This window comes from Kogia breviceps, chromosome 14 (assembly GCF_026419965.1).
Source record: "Kogia breviceps isolate mKogBre1 chromosome 14, mKogBre1 haplotype 1, whole genome shotgun sequence".
In the NCBI taxonomy this organism is placed as follows: Eukaryota; Metazoa; Chordata; class Mammalia; order Artiodactyla; family Physeteridae; genus Kogia; species Kogia breviceps.
Window position 1 is genome coordinate 76130593 of NC_081323.1, and position 18191 is coordinate 76148783.

The 18191-nt window shown below is 39.5% G+C and overlaps 1 protein-coding gene across 4 annotated transcripts in view; it reads right to left on the reverse strand.

Moving 5' to 3' along the window:
- Nucleotides 1-18191, reverse strand: part of PSPH (phosphoserine phosphatase) — a 46571-nt gene that overhangs the window by 12277 nt on the left and 16103 nt on the right. For 3 of the 4 annotated variants that reach the window (XM_059036711.2, XM_067013936.1, XM_067013937.1), the window contains 2 exons: nt 12110-12237; nt 7176-7230 (listed from right to left, as the gene is read on the reverse strand). The gene's annotated coding sequence lies outside the window, so the exon portion shown is untranslated. Of the gene's footprint in view, nt 1-7175; nt 7231-12109; nt 12524-18191 lie in introns of those variants that run through there. The other variant, XM_059036710.2, reaches the window with a different exon arrangement.

Here is an 18191-nt window from a genome sequence, read left to right on the forward strand (position 1 = left end):
GATAAAGGAACAAGATAAAACCCCAGAAAAACAACTAAATGAAGTGGAGATAGGCAACCTTCCAGAAAAAGAATTCAGAATAGTGATAGTGAAGATGATCCAGGACCTCGGAAAAAGAATGGAGGCAAAGATCGAGAAGATGCAAGAAATGTTTAACAAAGACCTAGAAGAATTAAAGAACAGACAAACAGAGATGAACAATACAATAACTGAAATGGAAACTACACTAGAAGGAATCCATAGCAGAATAACTGAGGCAGAAGAACGGATAAGTGACCTGGAAGACAGAATGGTGGAATTCACTGCTGTGGAACAGAATAAAGAAAAAAGAATGAAAAGAAATGAAGACAGCCTAAGAGACCTCTGGGACAACATTAAACACAACAATATTCTCATTATAGGGGTCCCAGAAGGAGAAGAGAGAGAAAAAGGACCCAAGAAAATATTTGAAGAGATTATAGTTGAAAACTGCCCTAACATGGGAAAGGAAATAGCCACCCAAGTCCAGGAAGCGCAGCGAGTCCCATACAGGATAAACTCAAGGAGAAACACGCTGAGACACATAGTAATCAAACTGGCAAAAATTAAAGACAAAGAAAAATTATTGAAAGCAGCAAGGGAAAACCAACAAATAACATACAAGGGAACTCCCATAAGGTTAACAGCTGATTTCTCAGCAGAAACTCTACAAGCCAGAAGGAAGTGGCATGATATACTTAAAGTGATGAAAAGGAAGAACCTACAACCAAGATCACTCTACCCGGCAAGGATCTCATTCAGATTCGATGGAGAAATCAAAAGCTTTACAGACAAGCAAAAGCTAAGAGAATTCAGCACCATGAAACCAGCTCTACAACAAATGCTAAAGGAACTTCTCTAAGTGGGAAACACAAGAGAAGAAAAGGACCTACAAAAACAAACCCAAAACAATTAAGAAAATGGTAATAGGAACATGCATATTGATAATTACCTTAAATGTGAATGGATTAAATACTCCAACCAAAAGACACAGGCTTGCTGAATGGATACAAAAACAAGACCCATCTATATTCTGTCTACAAGAGACCCACTTCAGACCTAGGGACACATACAGACTGAAAGTGAGGGGATGGCAAAAGATATTCCATGCAAATGGAAATCAAAAGAAAGCTGGAATAGCAATACTCATATCCGATAAAATAGACTTTAAAATACAGAATGTTACAAGAGACAAGGAAGGACACTACATAATGATCAAGGTATCAATCCAAGTAGAAGACATAACAATTATAAATATATATGCACCCAACATAGGAGCACCTCAATACATAAGGCAACTGCTAACAGCTATAAAAGAGGAAATCTACAGTAACACAATAATAGTGGGGGATTTTAACACCTCACTTACACCAAGGGACAGATCATCCAGACAGAAAATTAATAAGGAAACACAAGCTTTAAATGACAGAATAGACCAGATAGATTTAAGTGATATTTATAGGACATTCCATCCAAAAACAGCAGATTACACTTTCTTCTCAAGTGCACACGGAACATTCTCCAGGATAGATCATATCTTGGGTCACAAATCAAGCCTCAGTAAATTTAAGAAAATCGAAATCATATCAAGCATCTTTTCCGACCACAACGCTATGAGATTAGAAATGAATTACAGGGAAAAAAACGTAAAAAACACAAACACATGAAGGCTAAACAATATGTTACTAAATAACCAAGAGATCACTGAAGAAATCAAAGAGGAAATCAAAAAACACCTAGAGACAAATGATAATGAAAACACGACGATCCAAAACCTATGGGATGCAGCAAAAGCAGTTCTAAGAGGGAAGTTTATAGCTATACAAGCCTACCTCAAGAAACAAGAAATGTCTCAAATAAACAATCTAACCTTACACCTACCTAAAGGACCTAGAGAAAGAAGAACAAACAAAACACAAAGTGAGCAGAAGGAAAGAAATCATAAAGATCAGAGCAGAAATAAATGAAATAGAAACAAAGAAAACAATAGCAAAGATCAATAAAACTAAAAGCTGGTTCTTTGAAAAGATAAACAAAATTGATAAACCATTAGCCAGACTCATCAAGAAAAAGAGGGAGAGGACTCAAATCAATAAAATTAGAAATGAAAAAGAAGTTACAACAGACACCACAGAAATACAAAGCATCCTAAGAGACTACTACAAGCAACTCTATGCCACTAAAATGGACAACCTGGAAGAAATGGACAAATTCTTAGAAAGGTATAACTTTCCAAGACTGAACCAGGAAGAAATATAAAATATGAACAGACCAATCACAAGTAATGAAACGGAAACTGTGATCAAAAATATTCCAACAAACAAAAGTCCAGGACCAGATGGCTTCACAGGTGAATTCTATCAAACATTTAGAGAAGAGCTAACACCCATCCTTCTCAAACTCTTCCAAAACATTGCAGAGGAAGGAACACTCCCAAACTCATTCTATGAGGCCACCATCACCCTGGTACCAAAATCAGACAAAGATACTACAAAAAAAGAAAATTACAGACCAATATCACTAATGAATATAGATGAAAAATCCTCAACAACATACCAGCAAACAGAATCCAACAACACATTAAAAGGATCATACACCATGATCAAGTGGGATTTATCTCAAGGATGCAAGGATTCTTCAATATACGCAAATCAATGTGATACACCATATTAACAAATAGAAGAATAAAACCATATGATCAACTCAATAGATTCAGAAAAAGCTTTTGACAAAATTCAACATCCATTTATGATAAAAACTCTCCAGAAAGTGGGCATAGACAGAACCTACCTCAATATAATAAAGGTCATATATGACAAACCCACAGCAAACATCATTCTCAATGGTGAAGAACTGAAAGCATTTCCTCTAAGATCAGGAACAAGACAAGGATGTCTACTCTCACCACTATTATTCAACATAGTTTTGGAAGTCCTAGCCATGGCAATCAGAGAAGAAAAAGAAATAAAAGGAATACAAATTGGAAAAGAAGAAGTAAAACTGTCACTGTTTGCAGATGATATGATACTATACATAGAGAATCCTAAAAATGCCACCAGAAAACTACTAGAGCTAATCAATGAATTTGGTAAAGTTGCAGGATACAAAATTAATGCAAGAAATCTCTTGCATTCCTATACACTAATGATGAAAAATCTGAAAGAGAAATTAAGGAAACACTCCCATTTACCACTGCAACAAAAAGAATAAAATACCTAGGAATAAACCTACCTAGGGAGACAAAAGACCTGTATGCAGAAAACTATAAGACACTGATGAAAGAAATTAAAGATGATACAAATAGATGGAGAGATATACCATGTTCTTGGATTGGAAGAATCAGTATTGTGAGAATGACTATACTACCCAAAGCAATCTACACATTCAATGCAATCCCTATCAAATTACCAATGGCATTTTTTACGGAACTAGAAAAAAAATATCTTAAAATTTGTATGGAGACACAAAAGACCCCGAATAGCCAAAGCAGTCTTGAGGGAAAAAAAAACGGTGCTGGAGGAATCAGACTCCCTGACTTAAGACTATACTACAAAGCTACAGTAATCAAGACAATATGGTAATGGCACAAAAACAGAAACATAGATCAATGGAACAAGGTAGAAAGCCCAGAGATAAACCCATGCACCTATGGTCAACTAATCTATGAGAAAGGAGGCAAGGATACACAATGGAGAAAAGACAGTCCTTCAATAAGTGGTGCTGGAAAAACTGGACAGCTACATGTAAAAGAGTGAAATTAGAACACTTCCTAACACCATACACAAAAATAACCTCAAAATGGATTAGAGACCTAAATGTAAGACTGGACACTATAAAACTCTTAGAGGAAAACATAGGAAAGACACTCTTTGACATAAATCACAGCAACATCTTTTGTGATACACCTCTTAGAGTAATGGAAATAAAAAGAAAAATAAACAAATGGGACCTAATGAAACTTAAAAGCTTTTGCACAGCAAAGGAAACCGTAAACAAGACGAAAAGACAACCCTCAGAATGGGAGAAGATATTTGCAAACGAAATCAACGGACAAGGGATTAATCTCCAAAATACATAAACACCTCATGCAGCTCAATATTAAAGAAACAAACAACTCAATCCAAAAATGGGCAGAAGACCTAAAAAGACATTTCTCCAAAGAAGACATACAGATGGCCAAGAAGCACATGAAAAGCTGCTCAACATCACTAATTATTAGAGAAATGCAAATCAAAACTATAATGAGGTATCACCTCACACCAGTTAGAATGGGCATCATCAGAAAATCTACAAATAACAAATGCTGGAGAGGGTGTGGAGAAAAGGGAACCCTCTTGCACTATTGATGGGAATGTAAATTGATACAGCCACTATGGAGAACAGTATGGAGGTTCCTTAAAAAACTAAAAATAGAACTACCATATGACCCAACAATCCCACTACTGGGCATATACCCAGAGAAAACCATAATTCAAAAAGACACATGCACCCCAATGTTCACTGCAGCATTGTTTGCAATAGCCAGGTCATGGAAATAACCTAAATGCCCATCGACAGACGAATGGGTAAAGAAGATGTGGTACATATATACAATGGAATATTACTCAGCCATAAAAAGGAATGAAATTGGGTCATTTGTTGAGACGTGGATGGATTTAGAGACTGTCATACAGAGTGAAGTAAGTCAGAAAGAGAATAACAAATATCATATATTAACGCATGTATGTGGAACCTAGAAAAATGGTACAGATAAACCGGTTTGCAGGGCAGAAATTGAGACACAGATGTAGAGAACAAACATATGGACACCAAGGGGGAAAAGCCGTGGTGGGTGAGGATGGTGGTGTAATGAATTGGGTGATTGGGATTGACATGTATACACTGATGTGTATAAAATTGATGACAAATAAGAACTTGCTGTATAAAAAAATAAATAAAATTAAATTAAAATTTTTTTTTTTAAAAAAGAATGTACAGGAGGCAACACAAATAACGGAGAATGGGCAAGACTCCTGAGTATGACTGACAAGCTCCTGAAGCCTCGAAGATGAAGCCAATCTACAGTGCCTCTCTGTGCCTAGCACAAGTCCTGGGAAATGCAGAATGGGCACCATCCTCAAGAGGTTCCCTGTCTCGTTGGGATGATCAGAAAAATCATTATTGCTCACATTTGAAAAGCCAGCACCTTTAGCCTCTTTCCAACCACTGATATCAGCAATAGTTTCAACCAGATCATGAGCCTCAAATATGAAAGGAAATGTACATTTCCTCAAATAAAGTGAGGACTGATTTTCACAGACCCAGATGAACATTAGTCCTGACTTATGACTCAGAATTGCTGACACCTGCATCCTGGGTTGCACTGTGGTTCCAAAAACAGATTTTGCTTCCAAAGACAGGATTTTTGAGACAAACTATTGGAGGACAGAGGGAACGAAAAATGCCCACCAAACTGAGAAGGTATCTTGAGACCGAAAAATGATGCAGGCAGCTCTGTATAATCAATGTTTATCATAGGTAACTTTATCATAGGTAACTTACTCAGAGGGTGGGATCTGGATTGGGTGGACAACAATCCAGAAGCATTTGCAGCTGCACTTCCCACCACCAAGGGGCCACTGGGACAATTTTATAGCGCTTGGGAGTAGGTGCTTGGAAACAGGGCGTGCACTCCCAAGACAAGATTTATGAATGGGTAAGTAGTCTCGTGGGTGCCGGGAATACATCAGGGGAGGGTTTTCATCATTGTTTGGGGACTAACAGAGCATAGAGGCTACCTGGTACTAATGATTATTAAACAATGTCTATTAACTACAAAGCCCTTGATGACAGAGAAGTGAGTCACTGCACAGTACAGTCCTGGGTAGGGTCAGCGGAAGGACAGGAGAAACTGTAAGGGTCCATGATGGTGCCAGTTATGCTACCAGCCATACACAAACATTATACTGAAGTTACATGGAAGACTGATTCTTTCTTCATGCCCTCCCTAGCAGATGGAGCTGGATTATATGACCTAAACTTTGCCCACTAAATGCTCGTGCCAGAGGATATGCCCCCCACTCCTCAGCTTACATGGGTTTCAATCCCCTGCTTATACTGCAGAACAAATTCAGCTTCCTTTAGCGTTTCCCAACCCACACTGTAAAATTCTCTGCCTCCTTGTTCACTTCTGGTTCCCTCTTTTTTTCATTGTCTCCACCAGTAGTGACTCATGATTCATACAAAGTCAAAATTCTCATAGCTCCAGGGGACAGAGGGGAAATCTGCTGAGTAAATTCAGTTGCTTCAAAGTGAACTGTGTACATTAGAAAAATCGTTGCTGGAGAATGGACTCTGGATCCTTCACATCTGGCCCTTGCAAGGAAGGGGGACAGGACGGGGGTGGAAGAAATCCTGGTGGAAAGGTCTGTGCTTAGACATGGCAGCTTCCAGGCCTGGTCCCGACCACTGGACCACTGCCTTCTGTGTCTCAGGACAGGACTCCTGCCCACCCGACCTCAAGCAGGTCCATCTTGGGGAAGCAGAGGGCCAACTGGTAAAGAAGCCACAGCTGACAACCCCTTCTCACCCCCAGCTCCAAAAGTACAAAAACAAGTTTTCCTTCATGGCCAACCTTAGGAGGTCTGGTTTTAGATAAAAGGAGAAAAACTTGCTCATCCAAACTCTCTTCCAACTTTTCCATCTAAGTGTCTCACAAGAGGCATCTAAGATCACCTTCACCAACTTCCTCTTTTGCTGGGATTGACCTCTTACCTTCACCTGTGTAAGAACAAATATAAGCTGGTACAGAGGTTAAGGAAGCCGACAGAGCAAAGCTTCCTGGGCTTAGATGGGCGTCACCTGGGGTGGCTTTGGTCTTAGGGGTGAGTCTGTTTGGGGCCCTCCAAGCAGTGAAACAATGCCCAGTGGAGTCTGAGAGGTTTCTGAATCAGAGGAGAGTCAAAGAGGCTTCCTGTGACTAGGACTATGGTTTCTGGTCAATGCATTATAGTATATTTTATGATAAAAAAAGAACAGCTATTCTTCGGGGAACCTGAGATTTTTAAGCATGCCACATAGGTTACAGCAGAAAAATTTTTTTTATTCAGTGAATATTAAACTGTTAACTGATAAATACACAACAATGACAATGAAAACAGAAGACAAACTGGACTCACGTTTCTCCAGGGCTGGATTCCTAGGAGACAATACTCTTCTCTTCCTGCTTCTTTCCTGAATAAAAACACAGCACAAAGTTCTGACTACAAATTTCTTTAAGAGAGATCTTGTGAGTTCTGCAAGAGCAAGAGCCTAGAAAAAAACAGGAACATGAACATCAAGGTCCAGACACAGGAGAAGAAAGAGGAGACTGTCTAGCTTCACTGTCCCTCCTAGCAGGACTGGTACAAAGAAGGGTCAGCTGCAAAGTCTCCTAAGACTGCTTCCCCTGGGAAACCCTTCACCTCTGTCTCCTTGAAGTGCGCAGAGGAGGAAACACTCTTCTGTGGCTTTAATTCTGCAAAAGCTTCAAGTCTGATAGGAAATCACCTACACCTGATTAGCAAGCCTCAAAGGCAAGGGAAGGAGAGAGAAAAGGAAAGAGGATCTGCTGGGAAAACACGATACAAATACAGAGAAGCCAACACAGGTCCATTACAGGGTCTACAAAATGGTCCCTGCTGTCTTCAAAATGAGGAAAGTCAACAACATTCCAAGAACAGTCAGAGGGGAATCCTGCTGCCCTATAACAAGGGAACGAAGCCAACAACTTCAAATTATAATCCTCATCATTTAAACTGTAAATAGAAGTGGATAGGGACTTCCCTGGTGGCGCAGTGGTTAAGAATCCACCTGCCAATGCAGGGGACACGGGTTCAAGCCCTGGTCCGGGAAGATCCCACATGTTGCGGAGCAACTAAGGCCATGCGCCAGTACTACTGAGCCTGAGCTCTAGAGCCCGGGTGCCGCAACTACTGAAGCGTACACGCCTAGAGCCCGTGCTCCACAACAAGCCACCGCAATGGGAAGCCCGAGCACTGCAACGGAGAGTAGCCCCCGCTTGCCACAACTAGAGAAAGCCTGCACGCAGCAACGAAAACCCAAAGCAGCAAAAAAAAAAAAAAAAAGGATAAAGGTGCTAAATCTCAGAAGCAAAAAAGAGATAAAAAGAAATAGTTAAGAACAAGCGGCAAGAAAAAGCAAAGTAGAGGTTGACAAAGAAAGGAAGCCAGAATGGAAATAAATCATTTGGAAGGTTCGAATATGGTCCTCACTGAACTCAGAAAGGGTTCGGTGTACCCTTCTCTCAGTGGAGTCACACAGGATAATACTCCTGTGAAGGAGGAAGAGTACAAAGTGTACTCAAAGCCTTGTACCTGAGCATGCAAGTCTAGCGTTTCTTTCCACTCTGCTGAGCATGACTGGCTTCTGCAGGTGTTCTGAATCCCACTCCCCTGCAGGCCAGCTGCACCCTAGCGACCCTCCCCGGAAGCTGCTGTTCTTAAGGAGAACCCACTGCCCGGAATGGCAGGACAATAAAAGGAATATTTCCAATTTGCTTCTTTAATAGAGTTTATTCTTCCTCCTTTGATCCATTGGTTTAATTATAAAGGCCCACTATTTCTCTTCTAATTTAGAATTCATACTTTGCTACTGGCCTTTTTTTTTTTTTTAAATTGGGCATGTATTAGATCATGTGAAAATTTAAGACATCCCTTGTTTCACCAGCATGAAAATGACAAGACTCTGATCGTTATTATATTGAAATCCTACCTGGTAGTTTTATTTTTAATAAAATATAGAAATGTATATTCTTCCCTAACTTGTAGTCCAATGCCAAAAATTAACTCCAAATGAATCAAGACCTAAACACAAAAGCTAAAACTTTAAGACTTCTAAGACACAGAAGGAAAATTGCACACCTGTGGTAGGCAGCCTCTAAAATGGTCCCTAGTGGGAATTCCCTGTCGGTCCAGTATTTAGGACTCTGTACTTCCACTGCAGGGGGGCCTGGGTTCCATCCCTGGTCAGGGAACTAAGATCCTGCAAGCCACACAGCAAGGCCAAAAAACAAAAAATCCAAAAAACCTAGTGAACCGACTTCCTGCTATCCCAACCTATCTGTAACCCCCTACCCTTGAGGGTGAGCTGGGTATAGTGACTCTCTTCCAGTGAATAGAGTGAGGCAGAGGTGCTAGGATATCACTTGCAAATTTAGACTGCCACAGATGAGTGTGTGTATAACTGTGAGGTCTGAACAAGCTCTATGGATTGTGCTAGTGTCAGTTCCTTGGGATGTTGTCTTCAGGGGAAGGGACATGGGCAAAGGAGGAATGCATGAGATTTCCCTGTATATTTCTTTGCAGCCTTCTGTGAATCCATAATTATTTCTAATTAGAAAATATTATAAAAGTGGTTTTTTTATAGTGAGTTAATCTTGGGGAATTCCCTGGCAGTCCAGTGGTTAGGACTCGGCACTTTCACTGCTGGGGCCTGGGTTCAATCCCTGGTCGGGGAACTAAGATCCTGCAAGCCACACAGTGAAGCCAAAAAATAAAATAAAATAATAAAATAAAGTGAGTTAATCTCAAAAAAAGAAAATAAAAGGAATGTGGCTTCCATCTTGCCCCAGCACCCCCACTCCTTGCTCTGGAGGAAGATAGCTACCATGTTGGTAGCTGCCCAATGAGAGGCCCATGTGGCAGAACTGAGGGGACGTCCAGCAAACAGCCAGTGAGGAACTGAGGACCTCAGTCCAACAACCCTCAAGGAACTGAATCCTGCCAATAACCAGGTGAGTGCTCTAGGAAGCAGATCCTCCCCCAATAAAGTGTTCAGATAAGTTGACCTTTGCCAACTGCAACCTCTTAAGAGACCCTAAGCCAGAACCACCCAGCTAAGCTGCTCCCAGATTTCTGACCCACAGAAAGTGAGAAAATAAACATCTGTCATTTTAAGCTGCTGAGTTTTGGGATAATTTATTATGCAGCAATAGATACTAATAGAACAACATTAAGGTAGGCAAAATTTTCTCAAAAAAACCCAAATAGCATGAATAATAAAAGGAAAAAAGTGACAAATTGGACTTCATCAAAATTAAAAACTTCTGCTTTTCAAAAGACACCATTAAGGGGGAGGGGGGAGAAAGAAAGGGAAAAAAAGGCAAGTCGCAGAATGGGAGAAAATATTCATATTCACAATACATATATTTGATAGAGGACTTGTATCTAGAATAAAGAAGTCTTATAACTCAATAAAACAAACAACCCATTAAAATATAAGCAATAGATATTTCAAAAAAGATGTGCAAATAAACTCAAAAGAAGAATAACAAAAATAAAAAAGACTGACAATACCATGTATTGGTGAGGACATGGAACAACTGGAACTCTTATACATTGCTGGTGGCGATGTAAAATGGTACAACCACTTTGGAAAAGTTTGGCAGTTCCTTATGAAACTAAACATTGACCTACCAAAAGAGTCAGCAATCCCACTCCTGGAGATTTATTCAAGTGAAATGAAAGCATATTCAGGGGGCTTCCCCAGTGGCACAGTGGTTAAGAATCTGCCTGCCAATGCAGGGGACATGGTTTCGAGCCCTGGTCTGGGAAGATCCCGCATGCCGCGGAGCAACTAAGCCCGTGAACCACAACTACCGACGCCCGAGTGCCTAGAGCCCTGTGCTCCTCAACAAGAGAAGCCACCGCAATGAGAAGCCTGCGCACCGCAACAGAGAGTAGCCCCCACTCGCTGCAACTAGAGAAAGTCCGCGAGCAGCAAGGAAGACCCAACACAGGCAAAAATAAATAAATTAATTAAAAATATATATTTTTAAAAAAGAAGCAGCTAAGGTATGGGACTTCCCTGGTGGTCCAGTAGTGAAGATTCCACACTTCCAATGCAGGGGGCATGGGTTTGATCCATGGTCGGGGAACTAAGATACCATGTGCCGTGCGGTGTGGCCAATAAATAAATAGATGTATGTAAAAAACCAAAAAACATATTAAAAGCAGCTTTATTCATGATAGCCCAAAACTAGAATGACCACCAACAGATAAATGGATAAACACAGTGTGTTACATCCCTAGAATAGAACACTACTCAGGAATAAAAAAATATGAATTACTAATGATGCTGTAACATGAATAAATATAGAAAACATTATACTGACCAGAAGAAGCCAGACACAAAAGAGTACGTACAATATGATTCTGATTATATGAAACCCTAGAAAATACAAACAAATGCTATTATGACAAAAATCAGGCCAGTAGGGCTAGGAGTGGGGGGATCTGACTGCAAAGAGGCCATAGGAAACTTAAGGGTGATGGAAGTGTTTTATTGTGGTGGTGATTATAAGTGTGTACAACATTGTCAAAATTCATCAAAATGTACATGTAAAACGGGTGCATATTATTGCATTAAATTATACATCACTAAAACGTTAGCTTAAAAAAGGTTATTAGGCATGTATCAAATAAACTGAAAACTTAAAACGTCCGGACTACTTTGTTTCCCATCATGAAAGTGACAGGACTATGATCATTACATTGAAAATACACCAGGCAGTTGTAATAACGTATAGAAATCCTGGATTTAATTTTTCTTCCCTGATCCTCATTCCAATACCAGTCAGTCAAATATTTAAAGAATAAACACAACGTGCAAGTCACATATAAAGAAAACATAGTACATAAGTTTAATGAATAGAAGAATTATTTACTTAATTCCCAGCTTGAAGCTCTACCTTTACAACAATTTATCTGGTAAGTGCATATTTAAAATTCTAATTCTAATGGTAAAGAAGTTGATGAAGTCAGACACTGCAACTCTAAATTCTGGAGATTTTCCTACCCTTGTCCTGATGACTCCCCTATGTAGGATTGCATCATTCATTCATGCTGTTTGGTAACAGGCAGCAGTGGGATAAAACAAGTGAAAACCATTCAAAAGTAAACGGATGAAAAAATAGCCTTGGAATCCCATGAAATATTTTATCTATCCCGATTAAGGAAAATAAATGTAGAATCACAGAAGCCCTGAGTGTAGGACAGACAGACCGGTAATCAGAAAGTTGGGCGCAGAGAGATAAACACATGCCCAGACTTACCCGGGCGCTGCTGCTAGTTCCTGGGCCGCTGCCACCGCCTCCAGGTCTCCCGCGGCTGTAACCGTCCGACTGCAGGGGGGCCGAGGGCTGGCTCCGACGTGGAGTCTCGGAGTTCCGAGGGACGTGACCTGTGTAGACCCGCAGAGCCTTTACCAAACAATCGTAAGATCTGCTGATAAATGCGGTGGCTTCTGGCCGGGTTTGCCTGCGCTTTACTAAACTGGAGCCTGCAGACCTCCGCTCTGCAGGGCTGGGCAGCGAAGCAGCCCTTGGCCCCGCCCCCGAAGGAGGGACTCCCTGAGCCCGCCACCTCCTCCCTCAGGGGGCTCAGCGCTGGCGGACCTAGACTTGAACTCCGCGGTGGACGCTATCTCGCAAAGCCTCGGGCCACACCACCTCCACTTTGCGGAGGAGGAACAACAGAGCTCGAGTGCTACCCAAGCGCTCCCCACCGCCACCACCACTTGGGATAAGAGTACGTGAGAGGAGCGAGGGACCTCTGCACTGATTTTGCACTTAACGAAAGCCCCTTAGGGACCTTTTTTGAAATCCACGTTTGGCTTTATGCTGCTGTAGTAATGTAGGTCCCAAGAGAACTTCAAAAACTACTTACATTCGCAAATGCAAAAAACCGTGAGTGACGAAATAAGTCTTTGCACACTTTTTTTTTTTTTGTCATCTTATTTTCTTCTAGGTGTCACTTGCCCAGCTACTTTTATGTTGACTACAATAAATAAGAGTGATCGCCCCCAAACATTTACTTTTGGGTACAGCTGGCTGGAGCTGGGCAGTGAGGTCCTACCCTAAAATACAACCTGAAACCTCAGATACTGACAGTCATGTCTGCAGGCTCCTTCCAGAACTGGTCATTCAGGCAGAGGGGACGCAATTGCTGGAGCAAGACTCGCTCGGTCACAGCATCCCTGCCCTTTGCTACAGGACCCCTCAAAAAACATAATTCTATCCAGAAACAAAAGTCCTGATGCTCCGTGGTCACATGTGCCTTTGAAGTTCAATGTTCTCAGATTTCATTAGTAAGAATATGTTTGCAGGTTTGGGGCACACCCTGTTTAATTTCTCCCAGATCTGCCAGAGATGGTTTTGATGAAGGATGGAAAGGAGGAATTTTGATGTTTTGAAATATGAGGTGAAAGATTATACAATTAGTAGGGGAGGGCAAAATAAAGGGGTCTAAAATAACAGTCTAGTCAAGAACTTGTTTATATTTTATGATAAGTAATTTAAAAATAAGTATAATAAAAGAAACAAGATGTTAAACACCAAATATTTACTTGTATATAAGTATAAAATGGTAACTGAGAATTTATTTCAAGAGGGAAAGAAACCCAAGTACCATAAATGTGAAACAGTAAAAGAGTTCATTTTTGCTATTATTCATATTTCATAGATGTTTAATATTAAATAGGTTTCAGATAAAATATACCAAATAAAATCTGTCAGCTATTTACGGTCCCTGTACCCACCTCACATTTACACCTGTATTAACACTTGTGGGTGGGAGGTGGCAGTGTTGTAGGCACAGTTTAGCTAGAACACATAACATTAAAAAAAAAAAAAATGTTGTCCAGAGGAAGCTAATGGGTTGTCACAAATACATATAACAATCAGGAAGTAATACATGTAACAATCAGACAAGGCATAACTATATAAACAGATTATAATATGCTTATTGTTGTTCCTCAGTAATATGTTAAATAGCACACCTAAACCAAATACAATATAGTATAATGAAGTCATAATCAAAACATCAGCAAGTTATTTTGCAAAGTTTTAATCATAACTGGCTATTAAAAAGTAATACAAGTAATACTAGTGTTCCTGAAAGGTTTTCTATAGATCACATTTTTATAAGCTAACAAATTTTCTAATGATTAACTATGTTAGAATCAAGTACTATTTTTTTAAGTAATTCAGTGCTAATCAAATAGCCTTCTAAAATATAGAATGTTGGAACAGTCACTCTAGAAAACGATATCGTATTATTGAGCAACATTGAACCTGCACATTTTCTATGACCCAGCAATTCCACCTCAAGAATGCACTCAGAAGAAACTCTCATACATGAGTACTGAGAGTCACATAGGAGAATGTTCACAGCAGTACTGTATATATATAAATCGTCATTGATTGGAAACGTTAAAAAGATAATATCACTTAATATCATAAATGATAACTCATAACATAAAATTCAGAATGGCACTTACCTCTAGGGACAGAAAAGGAAATGAGACTGGAAAGAGAGTATAAATAGACTTAGTTCTTTAATGGTATTGACAGTATTCCTTTATTTTAAGGGCAGTGCATATACAGGACTTTTTTTGTATCTGTGTATATATAAAATATTTTATAATACATGTAATATTTTATATCAGTACATTAAATGCCAATATATTAAAACATCGTAAACATTTTAAAAGAATATACTTAAAGAAAAAATACAATTTAATGTAAACATTGACATTCAAAATGTCACACCCTGAAAATGTGCCCATGATATGTCATGTGAATAAAGCAGGTTGCAGAACATTATATATGGCTTAATTCCCATTTTTGAACAAAGAAAACTCTGTGTATGTCTATAAACATGTGCGGTATATGATTATATGTCTATGTCTACATATAGTTGTTAATTCTGGGGAGTAGTTAATCCTGGGGAGTAAAAGGAATGAAGAATTTACCTTTCTACTTTATTTGGTTTCGCAGATACAGAGAACAGCCTTGTAGTTGCCAAGGGGGAGGGTGGGTGGGGGAGGGAAGGGCTGGGAGTTTGGGATTAGCAGATGCAAACTATTATATATAGGATGGATAAACAACAAGGTTCTACTGTATAGCACAGGGAACTATATTCAATATCCTGTGATAAATCATAATGGAAAAGAACGTAAAAAAGAATATATATATGTATAACCGAATCGTGTTGCTGTACAGCAGAAATTAACACAACATTGTATATCAACTATACTTCAGTAAAATTTTAAAATATATTTAAAGTAACTCCTCTTAGGTCATAATAGTTGCTTGGAAGAATAAATTCTGATAATTTAAAAAAATGGTGTAAATCTATATCTATTGATAAAGAAGAACTTTGGGACATATTATTGAATAAAAATGCAGAATACAAAACAGCATATATAGTATGAGCTTATTCTTATAAATCTGTGTATAACTGAGAGACGTTTGGAATGTTTACCAAAATGTTGAGTAGTTGCCTCTCAATGATTTTCATTCTTCCTTGTACTGTTTTGTATGACTTGAATTTTCTACATGATTATGCATTATGTATTATCTTTGGCATTAGAGAAAATATACAGCTATCTTTATAGTGGAGAAAAATGGGGAAATTTTACATTACAAAGCAATATGATTATGATATAGGTACTGCAGTTATGTATGACTGAATGTCCGCCACCCCACCCTATAAATTATATAAAGCAATAGGGAAATATAGGAAGGAAAAAAAAAAGAAAATCCCATATTCCACAATACCAGGAGACAAAGAGCAGGGGGAGACTACGAGACCTGAGTAAGGATTCCCAAGAGCAGCTGAAATTGGGCAGAGGTTGCATGGCAAGAGACTCTTGGAGTGTTTAAGGGAAACAGCAGCAGCAGATACCAGAAAACATCAGCAAAAATAGACTCCCAGAGAATGAGAAAATAGATTCACTGAGGATGAGAAGTTCATGCGAAAGTGAAAATGTTTGTTGTTCTAAACAATCAGAGCAGAAGTAGAGATAAAAAGAACTGAGGTTGGGTTAAAGCTATAGGGAACATAGTAGGAAGAGGAGGTACAAAATGTCCAAAAGAATGTCTGGGAAACTCAGATATAAAAATCTCAGAAAGTAGATAAAGAGCTCACCTAAAATGCAGGGGCTATGTTTCCTGTGTGCAATGACTAGTGATGATACCAGAGAGCACAGGTTGGGGGCAAAAGCCCTGTTTAGAACAGAGAAGCAAAGAAAGCAGGGCTACACAAAAACTACAAAAAGGGCCACACTGAATGAGACAGTCTGATTGTCGCAGCTGAAAACCTTTGCACTGTGAAGCCTGGAAAACTACCTTGGTCTCTCTTGCCCTTCCTTCACAGAAGACACTTGAAAATGGTTGGAAAACACAATTCATTTAATAATGGATTAAAAAAAGAAAGAAGAAGGGTAAGCTGGGACGAAGTGAGAGAGTGGCATGGACATATATACACTACCAAATGTAAAATAGATAGCTAGTGGGAAGCAGCCTCGTAGCACAGGGAGATCAGTTCGGTTCTTTGTGACCACCTAGAGGGGTGAGATAGGGAGAGTGGGAGGGAGATGCAAGAGGGAGGGGATATGGGGATATATGTATACGTATAGCTGATTCACTTCGTGATACAGCAGAAAATAACACACCATTGTAAAGCAATTATACTCCAACAAAGATGTTAAAAAAAAGAAGAAAGTGACAAACACCTTTGTTATGAGACGAACTGTGTACCCCAGAAGTTTATATGCTGAAGTTCTAACCCCTAGTACCTCAGAATGTGACTCTATTTGGAGATAAGGTCTTTAAAGAGATGATTAATTTAAAATGAGTTCTTTAGATTGAGCCCTAAACTAATCTGACTGGGGTCCTAATAAAAAGAGAAAATTTGGATGCCAGAAATGCGAGTGTGCACAGAAAAAAAACTATGTGAGGACACAGTGAGAAGGCAGCCACCTGCAAGCCAAGAAGAGTGGCCTCGGAAGAAACCAAACCTGCCAACACCTTGATCTTGGACTTCTAGGCTGCAGAGCTTTGAGGGAAAAAAATTCTATTTTTTAAGCCACCTAGTCTGTGGTATTTTGTTATGCAGTCTAATGCAATCTTTCATACAAAATTACTATTAAAATGGTAGAAAAGAGCAGCTAATCCTACCTATAGACAAAAAACACACACTAGAAAACTAGAAAACTGTTGGCCACAGAAAAAATGAAAGCTGTGATTGATTATACATTCTGCCTTGATATTTAAAAACACAAAGGGACTTCCCTGGTGGCACAGCAACGAAGAACTATGCAGCCAAAAACTAATTAATTAATTCATTCATTTTTTTAAGACAAATCATGAAGTGAGAAAAAAATATTTGCAGAACTAATTTCCCTAATATAAAAAGAAGTCCTGGGCTTCCCTGGTGGCGCAGTGGTTGAGAGTCCGCCTGCCAACGCAGGGGCCGCGGGTTCGTGCCCCGGTCCAGGAAGATCCCACATGCCACGGAGCGGCTGGACCCGTGAGCCATGGCCGCTGGGCCTGCACGTCCGGAGCGTGTGCTCTGCAACGGGAGAGGCCACGACAGTGAGAGGCCTGTGTACCGCAAAAAATAGGAAAGAAGCTCAATTTCACTTACATGAAATGCAAAATAAAACCATACTGAATGATTTCTCACTGTTGTATAAAGAAGTTACAAATAAGGAAAGCAGAAGTACTAGAATGAACCTTGTGGTATTGGATTAGAATTGAAAGTATGAGTATAAATGGATGGTTTTTGTATATATGCAGATTGATGTAGATGTGTATGTGTTCATACAAATATTCTGCTGAGAGGGTCTAGTGGCAATGACACCCTAGTAGCAGTAAGCATACCTAGCATCCAGACGTTACTTTCCAAATACGATTAACCAATAAGAAGTCCAGAGCTCTTTGGAGAAATGGCTGGTTTCACGGCTTGGGCTAAGAAAATACAAGATGCGTTTGGAACATTTTATACTGTGCTGCCAGAAAGTAAAGTGCTCAGAAAATGACGGGGACAAGTCAAAAAACAAAAGAGCCAACTTGAAGAGCTCCTAATTTGAGGATCAAAATAAAGACTATAACTGACTACAATCTAAGAATAAAACAAGAATCCTTGAGAGAAGGGGAGAATGGAAAGATCTTCCTTACAGTAGAATTCCAATTAACATAAATACATAAAGAATGATCAAAATAGAACAAAGGAGGCAAGAATATACAATGGAGAAAAGACAGCCTCTTCAATAAGTGGTGCTGGAAAAACTGGACAGCTACACATAAAAGAGTGAAATTAGAACACTCCCTAACACCATACACAAAAATA